This window comes from Phodopus roborovskii, unplaced genomic scaffold, assembly GCF_943737965.1.
Source record: "Phodopus roborovskii unplaced genomic scaffold, PHOROB, whole genome shotgun sequence".
Taxonomy (NCBI): domain Eukaryota; kingdom Metazoa; phylum Chordata; class Mammalia; order Rodentia; family Cricetidae; genus Phodopus; species Phodopus roborovskii.
Window position 1 is genome coordinate 11073855 of NW_026126636.1, and position 14800 is coordinate 11088654.

The window sequence follows — 14800 nt, forward strand, 5'->3', positions numbered from 1 at the left end:
CGCAGCAGCTGCTCTTAAAGGGCCAGGTGGGAAGGAGGGCTTAGGGACTGAAGCGGAAACACACGGATCAAGTCACGGGGCTACACACCACAGAGGGGGATCGGGCTATCTTAAGGGGATGGAGACCTCCTTGGAAGCCATGCTTCCACAAGGGGTGTTTACTTTGGTTTTGTTTTTTGAGGCAAGGGTCTCCTATAGACAAGGCTAACCTTGAACTTGCCAAGTAGCCACCACAAATGACCTTGAACTTCTGATCCTCCTGCTTCCGCCCTCCCCGCTAAATACTGAGATTGCCAGCCGCCAGCCGTGTGTAATCGACTTCTTGCCTGCGTTATTTTTTTAATGCCTTTCTGGGGGTTCAGGCCAGGGTTCCATGCATTCTATGCAGGCACTCTACCAGCGGAACTACATCCCCATCCCCCTGGGGACAGAGGCAACTCTGATTTACAAAGCTTTAACTTAAATTGTTCTTTGGAGGGTGACCTTACACTGGCTCTTTTTTGATGGCATAGAGGTCTCACTAGCAGCCAGGATGCCAAGCTGTTCTTTATGAGCCCAGGGCCATCATTTAGGGTATGTGGTACTCAGTAAATGGGTATCAGACTCACCTAGGGAGACTACTTTCATTCATGAATGTTCCTATATTCTGTTTTTGAAACAGGATCTCACTTTGGAGCCCAGGTTTGCCTGGAACTATGTAGCCTGGGCCAGCCTCAAACCCACAGGTCTGTCTGCCTCTGCTTCTTTTCCTGAGTGCTGAAATTAAAATCAGAATCATATGCCAATACACCCAAATCCTTTTGTTTTGTTTTGTGTTTTTGAGACGGCATCACTATGTAGCCCAGGCTGGACTCAAACTCCTGGCACACTCCTCCTGCCTCAGCTTACAAAATGCTGGGATCATAGGTGTGAAACACTATTCTCAGATCTTCCAAATTCTTTTAAATCTTTGTTTTATTTAGTGTGTGTGTGTGTGTGTGTGTGTGCGCGCGATGCACATGTGTGCCCCAGCACATGTAATTGAGAAAAGAGGAAAACTTCCAGGAAGTCAGCTCCCTCCTTCTATCATGTAGACCCAGAAACTGAACTCTGGGGTACCCACTGATCCATCCTCACGGCTCAGTCCCTTAAAGACTCTTGAGCTTCCTGTCCCCATACTCTGTAGGGTCTAGTGGGCTAGCTGTTGGATTTATACACTATCCTTATCGCTTTTCCAGCTGCGGCTCTGAGAATCTTCTAGAACTTCTCCAGGCCTGTTTGCTCCTCTGTGAAAGGTGACAGCCATTGTTGTCCCTCCTAAGGGTCCTTCTAGGGACCCTAACCCATGAGAGGGCAGGGGGAGGGGGCTGGCTTACACTGCCCCTCCTTGAATAACGGCTGTGTGTATTGTTTATTGAAGCTTGCCATTACATAAGCAATAGAGAAATGAACGGAACAGAACTACCTCAGGTTCCCACCCTCCTCTGGCTTTTGTTATTTGCTTTTTCTGTAGAAAGAAGGTTGATGGCACTGTTCCCATGGCAACCGGGTGCTGTGCAAACCGCTCACCTACCCTTTATTTTCCCTGCTTTTCATCTTCCTGATCCTAAAATGGATGTCCCTAGGACGGAAACGCCATGCCAGCCTCAAACGCAAAATATCTGCATGATGTGACATTTTACAGTGGCCATCATCACTAAATAAAACATGAATTTTATGAATAGATATCATTTATCACTAAAAAATATTTATTTGTGTGTGTGTGCGCACAAATACCTATGAGCCTCTGCAAGGGTAGAGATTCAACTCTCTTCCCTCCACCACATGGGGCAGGGTTAAGCTAAGGTCTTCAGGCGTGGTTATCAAGCACCTTTACCCACTAAGTCATCTTGCGGTCCCCTAGTTCGAGTTTTGTTCATCTGTTTTGAAACAGGCTTTCACTCTGTAGCCCAGGAGGCTGTTCTTGAACTTTCAGCAATCCTCCTGCCTCAGCCAACCACTGCTGGAGTTATACAAAGTGGCCCACAGCATCTGGCTGTAGGCTGTGTCACCAAGCACACGTGTCCTCACACAAAGCTACGAGACGGCCATTGTACATTCTCTTGTCCATAATGAGTCTCTTTGGAACAGCCACAGATGGCTTCCAGGAATTCATTCCGAGGAACTCACTGGGGATGTGTGTGTGTGAGGAGCTCATGTAGGCACCGGAGTGATTTGCACCCACAGGACAAGATGAGAATCCTAAGTTGGTGCTTTTTCACATCTGCCGTAAACAGCTTTGGGTAAAGCTCACATGAAAATGAGATCCATACAACAAATAAATTCACCCATCTCTGTATATGATTCAGGGCAGGGGAGATGGCTCAGCAGGTAAAGGAACCTGCTGACAAGCCTGAGGACCCAGGTTCAATTCCTGGGACCCACAGTGAAGGAAACCATTTGGGGGGGGGGTCAAACTTTCCTTTGACTCCTGCATACATGTGACAGGCATTTGTACACACTCACAGACACATAGTAACAGTAAATAAAATTAAAAATTTTTTTTTCCGAGACAGGGTTTCTCTGTATAGCTTTGGAGCCTGTCCTGGAACTAGCTCTTGTAGACTAGACTAGTCTGGAACTCACAGAGATCCACCTGCCTCTGCCTCTTGAGTGCTGGGATTAAAGTTGTTTGCCACCACCACCAGGCAAAATTAAAAAATGTTAATCAAATAAATGAGCCTTTGAGATGACTCAGCAGATTAAGGCATTTGTCACCAAGCCTGAGCTCCATGCTCAGGACCCACAGAGTGGAAGGAGAGAAATCTGCTACAAGCTATCCTTTGACCCTGCCTCCCCCAGTATCCCCAAGCACACACAAAATAAATCAATGAGTGACTAAACAAATAAATGTAATGAATTTTTAACTAAGAGGTGTAAAGTGTACAAGTCATTGCTCCCACGGTGATACTTATCTGTCAATCTGTCTGTACACTAGCTTGAAATCTGTAGGAGAAGGAGCAACATTAAGAAGTTTTATTACACAGCCCTTGCTGGCCTGGAACCCTGCTACTTCAGCTTCCCCAGAGCTAGGATTGCAGATATGCACATCTATACCCAGCCTGAGCCTCCAGGATTTCCAGTTGTTTTGTTTTGTTTGAGGTACAGTGTTGCTGTGTAGCCCAGGCTATCCTTGAACTCAGGCTCTTCCTGCCTTGGCTCCCAAGTTCTGGGAATACTGGTGTGTCCTACCATGGCTGGGGTTGGGTCTTTTTGTTTTTCTTAAGTAAGTTTGGTGGAGAATTAGGGACTCAGAAACTCCCAGGAGGTAGGCTGTGGTCCTGAAGAAGCGGAAGCCCCTTCGTGTGCAAAAAGCTCCAGAGCATCCAATGAGGATGGACTTGAACCCTGATCCCTCTAAGCAGAAGATCAAGGGGGACCATCCGGGGACATCCAGTGCCACACAAATGTCCTTTCCAGCCCTCCCCTGGGCACTTCCACTAGAGTCAAAGCCTCTGGATTTAAGAAGGACTTATGCCTGGCCTAGCAACAGCTCCTCAAGTTCCCATGGAAACAGCTGGAAGAAAGGAGCATATAAAATGTTTTATGAAATTCTCTCCTGATTCCTGTGTTTGAGGGGAAAAAACCAAGCTAGGTATGAGACTGCAGGCCTGGCATGCTAACACCTAGAACCCTGGCACCCCAGGACAACTGACGGAGGAGTGAGCAATGCCAGTCCAGCCTGAGCTACATGAGGCTGGCATTGAGATGACTTAGTCAACACAACACTTACTGCATAGGCACAATGAACTGAGTTTGGTCCCACAGCACCCACACAAAAACTAGCAAGACTGTGCACACCTGTGCTGAAGATGTAGAACCTGCGGGGGGGGGGAGGGGGGAGGATCCCGGGGGATCTCTGGGCTGAGTCAGTGAGTTCCAGCTTCAGCAAAAGGCCTTGTGCTGGCTTAATGGGTGGTGATGCTTGCTGCCGAGCCTGAGGACCTGTGTTCGATACCTCAGAAAAGGCGAGAGAACAAACTCCTGCAAGCTATCTTCTAACTTCTGCTTTCACGTGGCGCACACACAGATACACACACACATACACACAAATGAAATGATTTTCTTAACATTTTTGTTTGTTTGTTTACTTGTTTTTTTGTTTTGTTTTTGTTCAGTTCATTGGTTGGTTTTTCAAAACAGGGTTTTTACTGCATAACAGCTTTGGCTGTCCTGGAACTCGTAGACCAGGCTGGCCTCAAACTCACAGAGATCTGCCTGCCTCAGGGTGCTGGGATTAAAGATGTGCACCACCAGGATGTTTATCTTTTTTTGGTTTTTAATTGAGGTGGAGAACGATTTGAGGAAGAAACGTGATGCCAACCTTTGGCCTACACACACACACACACACACACACACACACACACACACAGGGTTGGGGTGGGGTGGGCTGTGCATGCTCTAGCCATGGTGGAGTGAGAATTCTAAAACAAAAGCATTAGCTGTCCTTTTCACTGCCGTTCTCTTCCCAGGGCTCAGTGGAATTTTCCAGAGCCTGTGTGGTATTTGCTATTGCAACTCCAAGGAGGGAGTAAGTGGGCGGGCTGTGGGGTGACACATGAATGAGATTTGCAAAAGCATCATAGGAAAAATTCCCCTCCCAGGCCCAGGGAAAGGCACATAAGGGGGTGGGAAGGTTGTAGGAGCAGGAGAGCTGGGAAGAGTGCCCAAAAACTCTGCCTTTCGGGTATGACGCAGCACACGCGCTCCCAAACCCACAGCACAGCAGCTGTGGCTGTGTGCTCAGGGCCTGCACACACTCAAACACACACACTCACACACACATGCACACTCACACACACACTCACACACAACACTCACACACACATACACACATACACACACACTCACACACACACTCACACACACACTCACACACTCACACACACACTCACACACAACACTCACACACACATACACACACACTCACACACACATACACACACACAACACTCACACACTCACACACACATTCACACACACACTCACACACACATACACATACACACACATTCACACAAACACTCACACACTCACTCACACACTCACACACAACACTCATACACACATACACACACTCACACACACATACACACACTCACACACATTCACACACACTCACTCACACACTCACACACACTCACACACTCACACACAACACTCACACACTCACATACACACACTCACACACTCACACACACTCACACACTCACACACAACACTCACACACTCACACACACTCACACACAACACTCACACACTCACACACTCACACACACTCACTCACACACACACATACACACACACTCACACACACTCACACACACTAACACACAACACTCACACACATACACACACACTCACACACTCACACACACTCACACACACTCACTCACACACACACTCACACACACACATTCACACAGAGTCATGAGAGTAGGGGGAACTAATTGGAAAGAAGTAGGTTCTCCAGGAATGAGAGGGGGGTAAGAAAGGCAAGTAATAGGTAGCCTGATCACAACACATCAAACCCACGAAATTGCCAAATTAAATTTAAAAACAAAAAGAAATAAAACACACTTTAAGTAAGAAGTAATGAAGTTTGTTGGAGGGCCTTCATCATTTTTCACCCAGTCAAAAATGCAAGAACAAGTGTAACTTATTTGAGACACGTCTCTCTGCATAGCCCAGACTGACCTCAAACTCAGTCCCTTCAGCTTCCTAGGAATTGGGATGGCATGGATAGCTGCTGGGTTTCTTTCTTGAATTTATGATCCTGTCTCTACCTCCAAGGACTAGGATTGAAGGGCTTCCTGGAAAAAGGTCAAACATATTTGGATTGGTTTATTTAGTTTTTGTTTTGGTTTTTCAAGACAGGGTTTCTCTGTGTAGCCCTGGCTGTCCTGGGACTCACTCTGTTGACCAGGCTGGCTTCAAACTCACAGTCCACCTGCCTCTGCCTCTCCAGTGCTGGGATTAAAGTCTTGCACAGCCATCCAGCTTGTTTTGCTTTTATGACAGTTTATTCATTTTGTCTGTCCATCTAGGCAAGCTTGCACAGAGGTCAAAGGACAACTTGAAGGGGCCACTTCTCTTCCACCCTGTGGTCCCTGGGATTAAACTCGGGTAGCCAGGCTCCTCAGTGAGCACCTTTATTTACTGGGTCATCTCCTGGCATTTGTTTCAATAGCGTAATCATAAAGCCTTCTACAGAACAGCTACCCACAAAGAAAACGTATTTAAGCAGGGCTATGTGCGGTGAGACTCGACTTTAATCCCAGTACTGGGGAGACAGAGGCAGGAGGATGGCTGTGAGTTCCAGGCCAGCCTGGTCTGCAGAGGGGGGGGGGATGGGAGCGGGCCTGGGGCGTGCCTCAAGGGTTGAGAGCACTTGTTGCTCTTGCAGTGGACCCCGGTTGGGTTCCCAGCACCCTCATTGTGTCTCACAATCGCCCCTTAACCAGCTTAACCAGGAAGCCTGATGCTGTCTTCTGACCGCTGAGGGTACCAAGCACACATGTGCTTATAGATACATGCATGCAAGCAAAACATTCACACACATGAAATGAAATAAATTAAAAAAAAAAAAGACTGTTGATGTAGCTCCATGGGCAGACTGCTTGCCTAGCACACCTAAAGCCCCGGGTACCACCCAACATCACAGACAAGGTATGGTGATACACATCTGTAATCTACACTCCAGTGGTAGAGCCAGGAGGATCTGAAGGTTCAGCTCTTCCTCAGCCGCTCCTGGAGTCTCAGGCCAGCCTGGCCTACATGGGAACCCATCTCCAAAGTAATGAAAATACTTAGGGATGGGTGATTTGGCTTCTTAGGTAAAGGTTCTTGCCCCTAACTGTTCCATCCCCAAACCCACATGAAGGAAGAAGAAAACTGACTCCTGCAAGTGTCTCCTGACCTACACACACACACACACACACACTCACACAGTCACACACTCACGCACACTCACACAGTCACACACACACACACGCTGTGGCACACTCCCTTGCAAGAGAATACATACACAATAAACAAACAAATAAAAAAGAGGGCTGTAGGTGATGGGGAACGTCTTTAATTCCAGCACTTGGGAGGTAGAGGCAGCAGATCTCTGAGTTCCGGGCCAGCCTGGTCTACAGAGTGAGTTCCAGAACAGTTAGGGCTACACAGAGAAATCTTGTCTCAAAAAAAGAAAGAGAGAGAAAGGGAGAGAGAGAGGGAGAGGGAGAGGGAGGGAGGGAGAGAGGAAGGGAGGGAGAGAGGGAGGGAGGGAGGGAGAGAGGAAGGGAGGGAGGGGGAAAGAAGGAAGGGAAGGAGGGAGGAAGGAAGGAAGAAAATAAATAAATATATGGCCATCTCTGACAGCTAAAAGAAAATGAAAAAGACAAATCTAGAATTTTCTCAGAGTCAGAGGCGGCACTGCATTAGAGACGACGTCACACTGTTCCCTGCGCCCCCAGATAAGCAAATGATTGCGGGCTTGTTTTCCCGCAGCAGGCTGTGACTGAGAGTGTGGGCGTGTGGGCGCCCAGAGCACACAGGTTGGGCCTCTGCCGCCTCTTCCTGCTGTCTCTTCAGCCCCACCGGCACCGTTACCCTGGCAACCAGATTAGAGCAAAATCAATTTAACCTCCTCGCTTCTGAGTCCTGGTGGAGGAAATGCCCCCCCTCCTCCAGAATGCGTATATAGAAAAGCTGTTTCTTTTTCAATTAGTTAATAATAGTTTATTAAAAATTAATTAATTAAAACAAAGAACTGTTGATCTCGCCTGCCTCCGTGCATTTAAAATGACACACACTCTCCTGTTTGTTTGTTTGTTTGCTTATTGATGTTTTGAGACAGGGTCTCATGTGAGTCTTAGATCCCTGATCTTTTCCGGAGGAACGTGCCCCACGGTGTCCAGTAACGGTGTCCAGTAAAACACTCCTTTAAAAATCAAGCAAGTAAACAAACAAAACGGTTCTTTTTTTTTTTTTTTTTATGCCAATGCTTTATTTTTCACATGCTCTTGGAAAGTGGGCATCGCTGCCAGAGAACAGTACACGCTTGTGGAAGCTGAGGCAGGAGGCTCTAGGCTATATACATCAAGACTTTGACTCAAAATACAGTAAGTAAATAAATATATACATTTAAAAATATGTGTGTGTGTCTCATGTGTATGCGTGAGTGCAGTGCTGGAGATCCTGGTACCTGTGAACCAGCTGACTCTCGGGTACTGGCACCTGAACTCAGGTCCTCTGGAGGAGTAGCAAATGCTCTGCTCTTAACTACTCAACCATCTCTCCAGCCCCTCCCCCCCTTTTCTTTTTAAATTGTAAAGATTTGGTTTTTTGTCAGGCAGTGATGGATTTCTGGAGTTCAAGGCTAGCCTGGTCTACAGAGTGAGTTCCAGGACAGCCATTGTGGTTATACAGAGAAAGAAAAAAGAAGGGAAGGAAAGGAAGGAAGGAAGGAAGGAAGGAAGGAAGGAAGGAAGGAAGGAAGCAGGGATTGTGGGACTCGCTGAGGAGCAGGTTCTGGGAAATATGGAGGAAGGAAGAAAGGAAAGGAGAGAAGGGGGAGGAGAGAGCCTTCCAAAATTCAAGCCAGGCATGGTGGCTCATATCTGTAATCGTAGAACTAGGGAAGCAGAAGCAGACAGATCTCTATGAGTTACAGTCCAGCCTGGTCTACAGGGCGAGTTCCAGGACAGGCTCCAATGGTACAGAGAAACCCTGTCTTGAAAACAAAACAAGATGAAAACCAAACAACAACATTAAAGACAAAAATAAACTTTGAAAAAACACAAGGGGTTTATGTAATCCATAACCAAAGCACTGTGCAAGCCCTGGAGAGAAGTGAGCATCGGAGGACAGGGCTGGGACTCCAGGAGGGACAGGAAAGGATGCTCCAGCATTCTAGGGCTTGGCACCATCATTAGTATCAGGCCCCAAGGCTTTTCGACTGTTGGATCCCTAGGTCTCTTGTCAATAGGGAACATGGTCTTACTGCCCCTGAAGGAAAATCATCCTACAGGCATATTCCCAGTCACAGTGCTTGGAGGACACACATGTGCTGGCAAGGTCCAAGGTCCATGGGCTCAGCCCAAGATAGACTCAGGGTAAAGAAGTCCCTAGCTTTAGTTCTGTTTTTGTTGTTTTGTTTTTCGAGACAGGGTTTCTCTGCGTAGCTTTGGAGCCTGTCCTGGAACTCCCTCTGTAGACCAGGCTGGCCTCGAACTCACAGAGATCCTCCCTGCCTCTGCCTCCCGAGTGCTGGGATTAAAGGCGTGCGCTGACTTTGTTCACTTCTGATGCAGTTTTTAGTGTTCAGCCCATTTATTGTTGCCCATATGTCTATGCTTTTTAGGACTGACCACTTGTATTGAATAATCAATTAGTTCATCCCTGGGGAAGACTAGAATTCTCTCCCTCCGTCAGCAATTATTAATTGTCTAGAGTTCTTCGGGGTGTGGGAGCCTCCGGAAGTTTTCCTCCACCCACGGTGGCATGTCAACTGACGTCTGTTCAGGTCTTGCTCAGGTGGCTGTGTTGTTGAGATTTCATGGGTGCAGCTCCTCTGTCATCTACAGAACGCACAGGGATTGTGCGTTGTCATGGACACAATCTCAGAGCCCCAGCCTGGCATGACAGGGACCGTTACAGCAGCCCACCACTGTTATAATACAGAGAGCAGATGGCCATGGGGTGTCCAGCCTCCACTGCTACAAGACAAGCCCTACAGCTAAGGCTCGGGAAACATCAAGGAAGATTTTGCTCAAACACAAGGAGGGGTTTGACTGGCTTATCAGAGATTTAGTAGCCCGAGATTCTACCAGCAGAGGGAAAGTACAGTGCCCAGGATATCTCAAGAGGAGTCATCGAGACTTTGGAGCATCTGGGGGTCATACTTCAGGTGTTGGAGGGGCCGTTATTAACACACCAATAAAGAACTTTCTGCACCAGGCCTTGAATCCCAGCACTTGGGTGGGAGTCAGAGGCAGGCCTCTGTGAGTTTGAGGCCAGCTTGGTCTATAGAGTGAGTTCCAGGACAGCCAGGGCAATTAAGAGAAAAACAAAATAACAACAAAATAAACAGCAAACAAAAGACCTTTCTGGATGCCAGGAAATGAAGCAAACCGTTAAATTAGCACCATTCCATCTGGCAGTTCAAACAAAATCAAGGACTAGGGTGTAGCTTTGTTGATAGGATGCCTGCTTAGCATGATGAAACCCTGGATGTGATCCCCAGCAGCACATGAAGCCAGGTGTATTGGTTCACGCCTGTCGTTTCAGAACTCCTCAAGTAGAAGTAGGAGGATCGGGAGTTTGCAGCCAGGAGGATGGGGAGTTCGAGGCCAGCCCGGCTACCTGAGACCCTGTCTCGAAAAGATAGCAATCAAGCAAATAAATAAAACCCAAAAGTGGGGAGAAGGAGGTGTGTTTGCCCCTGCGTGTGTTTGGGGGGAAGGTACCATTTTGCAGAACGCAGTCAGCCTGAGGACTGTTTATGTAAGTCTGTCCTTGAAAGGATAATTTGAACAAAAGAACCTGAGAGTCTCTCAGAAGCTGCTGCCAGCTCTGAACAAAAAGAATCCCCCAAAGAAGCCCGACTGCTGATTGGTTGCTTCCCTTATTATCTGTTGCTATGGTGACACAGTGGTTTAACCCTCACCTCGGTTTTGTAAAGAATAAATACATGACGGTTTCTCTATAAAATCGGAAAATGGTTGTTCCTCTTCTTCGGTGGAAATGAGGAAAAGAGAGTACTACGCATTTCGAGATTTAGATTTTTAACAAGAAAATAGAGGTTCTTGTCTTACATAAATGAGCAGAAACACAAACTCGATGTGGCGTAGATTTAAATCCTGGTGATGGCTCCCAAATGCAGAGCGCCATCTGGCGGTCCATAGTAGAATACCATGAGGGTATGTGTTAAAAGAAGACTGACTCTCCTCTTTAAAAGTGTGCCTCCCCTCTTTAAAAGTGTGTGTGTGTGTGTGCGTGCGTGTGTGTGCGTGTGCGTGCGTGTAGAACAGAGAACAGCTTGTTTTCAGAAGCTGGTTCTGGTTTTCCATCATGGATTCTAGGGCCCAAACTCAGGTAGTCAGGCTTGACTGCAAGTGAGTGACAATTAACCAACTTCTTGATACCCTTTTAACCTTCATGTTTACATAAATAAACTCAGCAGTAGAGTCGTCCCTGCCTAGAATCCCCTAGTGAGGGGCTGGGGGTGTGGCTCATTGGTAGAGCACTTGCCTAGAATCCATTAGATTCTGGATTTTATCCCCATCCCCATAAACAAACAAAAAAGCAACCAAGTAACAATTAACATCTTTTATTTCCTTCATTTGTTTGATTTGGTTTTGGCTTTTTTCACAGAGTCTCACTCTGTAGCTCAGGCTTTGCTAGAACTCGCTATGTAGCCGAGGTTGGCCTCAAAATCAGGTGATTCTCCTGCCTCTGCCTCCTGAGTATTGTCATGACAGGTATGAGATCCCATGCCCAGCTTCATCCCCTGGTTTTAGGGTAACTAGGTGTCTGTGGCTCTCACCAGAGGACTTCTGGGGCTGCAGGTACCTCAGTGTGGACCTCCGATTCCAAACACCCCTTGCAGAAGGATGTCCTCAGGTCTTAACTGGCTGTGTGCTGGAGATGGTTCCCTCCCTCCCTTCCCCCCTCCACACTCCCTCCCCCAGTGACTCTCCCTAGTAATCTCTTACAACAGCAGTCAGAAAATGGGTGGCACAGCCAGATTCTTCTTGGATTCTCATCCGACTCCTGATCACCCTCCCTGTTTGCTATATTTTTTTCCCTCTCTCTCTCTCTCTCTCTCTCTCTCTCTCTCTCTCTCTCTCTCTCCCCCTGGACATTGTCATTCCAAGCTACATTCAAAGATCACGGAGGGACCTAAACACTAGGAGGCACGTTATCATAATTGTGCCCATAGCGCCACCTGGTGGACCATGGCGGCTAACGGTAAGGGAGAGGGGACATTTATGCCATTGGGTTCTATGGCTCAGTCAGTACCTATCATCTCAATCACTCAGGATGTTGAGGCAGGAGGTGGGATACAAGGCCCACCTGACCTACATAGGTAGTGAATGCAAGGTCTGCCTGCACCTCTTGTGAAGATGCAACCTCAAAACTAATAATGAAGTTGAGCACTCAGGAGGCACAGGCAGGTGGATCTCCATGAGTTCGAGGCCAGCCTGGTCCACAGAGTGGGTTCCAGGACAGCCAGGGTTATGTAGAAAGACCCTGCCTCAAAAACAAACAAACAACAACAACAAAAAACAGGATCGGAGCCTCCTGGTGGCTCAGTGGGTTAGGGGATTTGCTGTGCAATTCCGATGGCATAAAATTAGAACCTATAGTGAAAGGAGAGAACTGACTTCAGCAAGTTGTCTTGTCCTCTGCACATTTTCTATGACCCACACAAAGATAGATAGACAGACAGATAGACAGAGAGATAGACAGACAGATAGACAGAGAGATAGACAGACAGATAGACAGACAGATATAGAAGTGAAAACAAACTACTTAAAAAAAAAATAAGCCAGCTGGGCGGTGGTGGTGCACACCTTTAATGGCAGCACTTGGGAGGCAGAGGCATCTGGATCTCTGAGTTTGAGTCCAGCCTGGTCTCCAAGGGAGTTCCAGGACAACCAGGGCTACACAGAGAAACTCTGTCTAAAAAACAAACAAACAAACAAGCAAAAAAATGTAAATAAATAAAAGTAAAGATACTGGAGATATATGGCTTAGTGGTGGAGTGCTTATACTAGGTTCTGGGTTCAATTCCCAGAATCTGAAAAAAAAACTGAAATAAATGAAGACAATTCTTGGAATTATAGTTAAAGGAGTCTTGTGAAGTTCCAGCATAAAACGTTACTATACCCTGAGGTAAATCGCTGCCCTGAATAAACCAGTGGTTCTGATTGGCTGTCTGCCTTCCTCTGTGGCCATGGTGATAACCTCTGATGTTGTTAAAAGAAACACGTACTTGCAGATTTTTCTCGTTGATTATATTATCCCACAAACAGAACAGAAACCAAGGTCTATGTTTTTGCCCTCCTTGAGGGTCAGGGTTCCATCAACCCTGGTAGCGACGGGTTAGGAAAGATAGTAAGAATCTTTACTAGAGCCTTCTGGTGGCAGGTGTGCGAACTGCAAGACACCTTTTGGACTTCTCAGCCTATGCCCTTCCGGTTCTTCACCCATCCTTCCCTGTAGTTCCTAACACAGAGGTTAAGTCTTCTGCCTGAAATCACACAGCTAGGAAACAAATGAGTGACTATTTTTAAATTTAAAGCCAGGTCTCGGGGCTGGAGAGATGGCTCAGCAGTTAAGAGCACTGGCAGCTCTCCCAGAGGACCCTGGTTCAAGTCCCAGCACCCACCTGGTGGCTCACCACTGCCTGTAGCTCCAGTCTCAGGAGATCGGAAGCTTTCTTCTGGCCTCCAAGGGGACCAGGCAGGCACGTAGTGCACAGTCATATATTCAGGCAAAACAGCCACACAGATGGAATAAAAATAAGAATGCAAATAAATAAAGATGTTGATTTTAAAAAGCAAACAAACAAGAAACCCAGGTCTCTCTGACAGAGCACTTCACACACATACTTTACAGGGACCACAGCAGACAAATCGGCAAGGAGACACTCAACAGCCAGACATCTGAGATTGTCGTAACTCATGTTCTGAAGTGTTGACGTCCTATGCTCCAGGAGCACAGCCCCCACTACACCCTCCTGATAATTTTTTGAAGAAAATTTTCAGAGAGGAAGAGACTGAGGTTCAGAGATGCCCATGAAATCACTGACGATCACACAACCAACAAGGATGGGAACCTGAGCTGGGAACTTGCCAGAAACTTCTGCACTCCCTAACACTGTTTAGGAAGGGATGTAGATGGCAAGCTAAGTGTGAGCCTGACTCAGCGCAAGAAGTGATCTCTGGGCTGAGAGCTGTGGCTGAGGCAGGGGGACTGCCATGGGTTCAAGGACCACATGGGCCACAGGAAGAAAAGGAGGAGAGGAAGGAATGGAGGAGAACACTGCAGGATGAGTGACTTTCTCACATGTAGTTTGCATGTATCTAACTGCAGCATACTATCAATATGTAACGGAAAACTGGAGAGGTAAAGAGGCAAGAGGGTCTCTGTGAGTTCGAGGCCAGCTAGGGCCACAAAGTGAGAATACATACATACATACATACATACATACATACATACATACATAGGTAAAAAGAACATATTGGGGGCAGGAGAAATGTGCAGTGGTTAAGAGCATTTACTCTTTCTTCAGAGGACCAACTTCAGTCTCCAGAGCCCACAATTACCTGTAACTCCAGCTCCAGGGGATGCGGTGCCCTCCTTTAATACCAGAACATACATGACATATACACACAGTAACACACGTACAAATTAAAATAAAAAAAAACTGTAATTCACTCTTATGTTAATGTACATTAGCATTTTGCCTGCTTGTGGTTCTGTCTGAGGGTGTCATATTCTCTGGAACAGGAGTTACAGACAGCTGTGAGCCATCTCATGGGTGCTGGGAATTGAACCTGGATCCTCGGGAAGAACAGTCAGTACTTTTTACCTCTGAGACATCTCTCCAGCCCCCTTTGTTTTGTTTTGTGAGACAGGGTCTCACTATGTAGTCCTGGCTGGCTTCGAACTCACTATATAGACCAGGCTGGCCTCCCACTCAGAGATCCAGCTGCCTCTGCCTCCTGAGTGCTGGGATCAAAGGCAAGTGCCACCATGCCTGGAACGTTTGAAGAAAACAAAT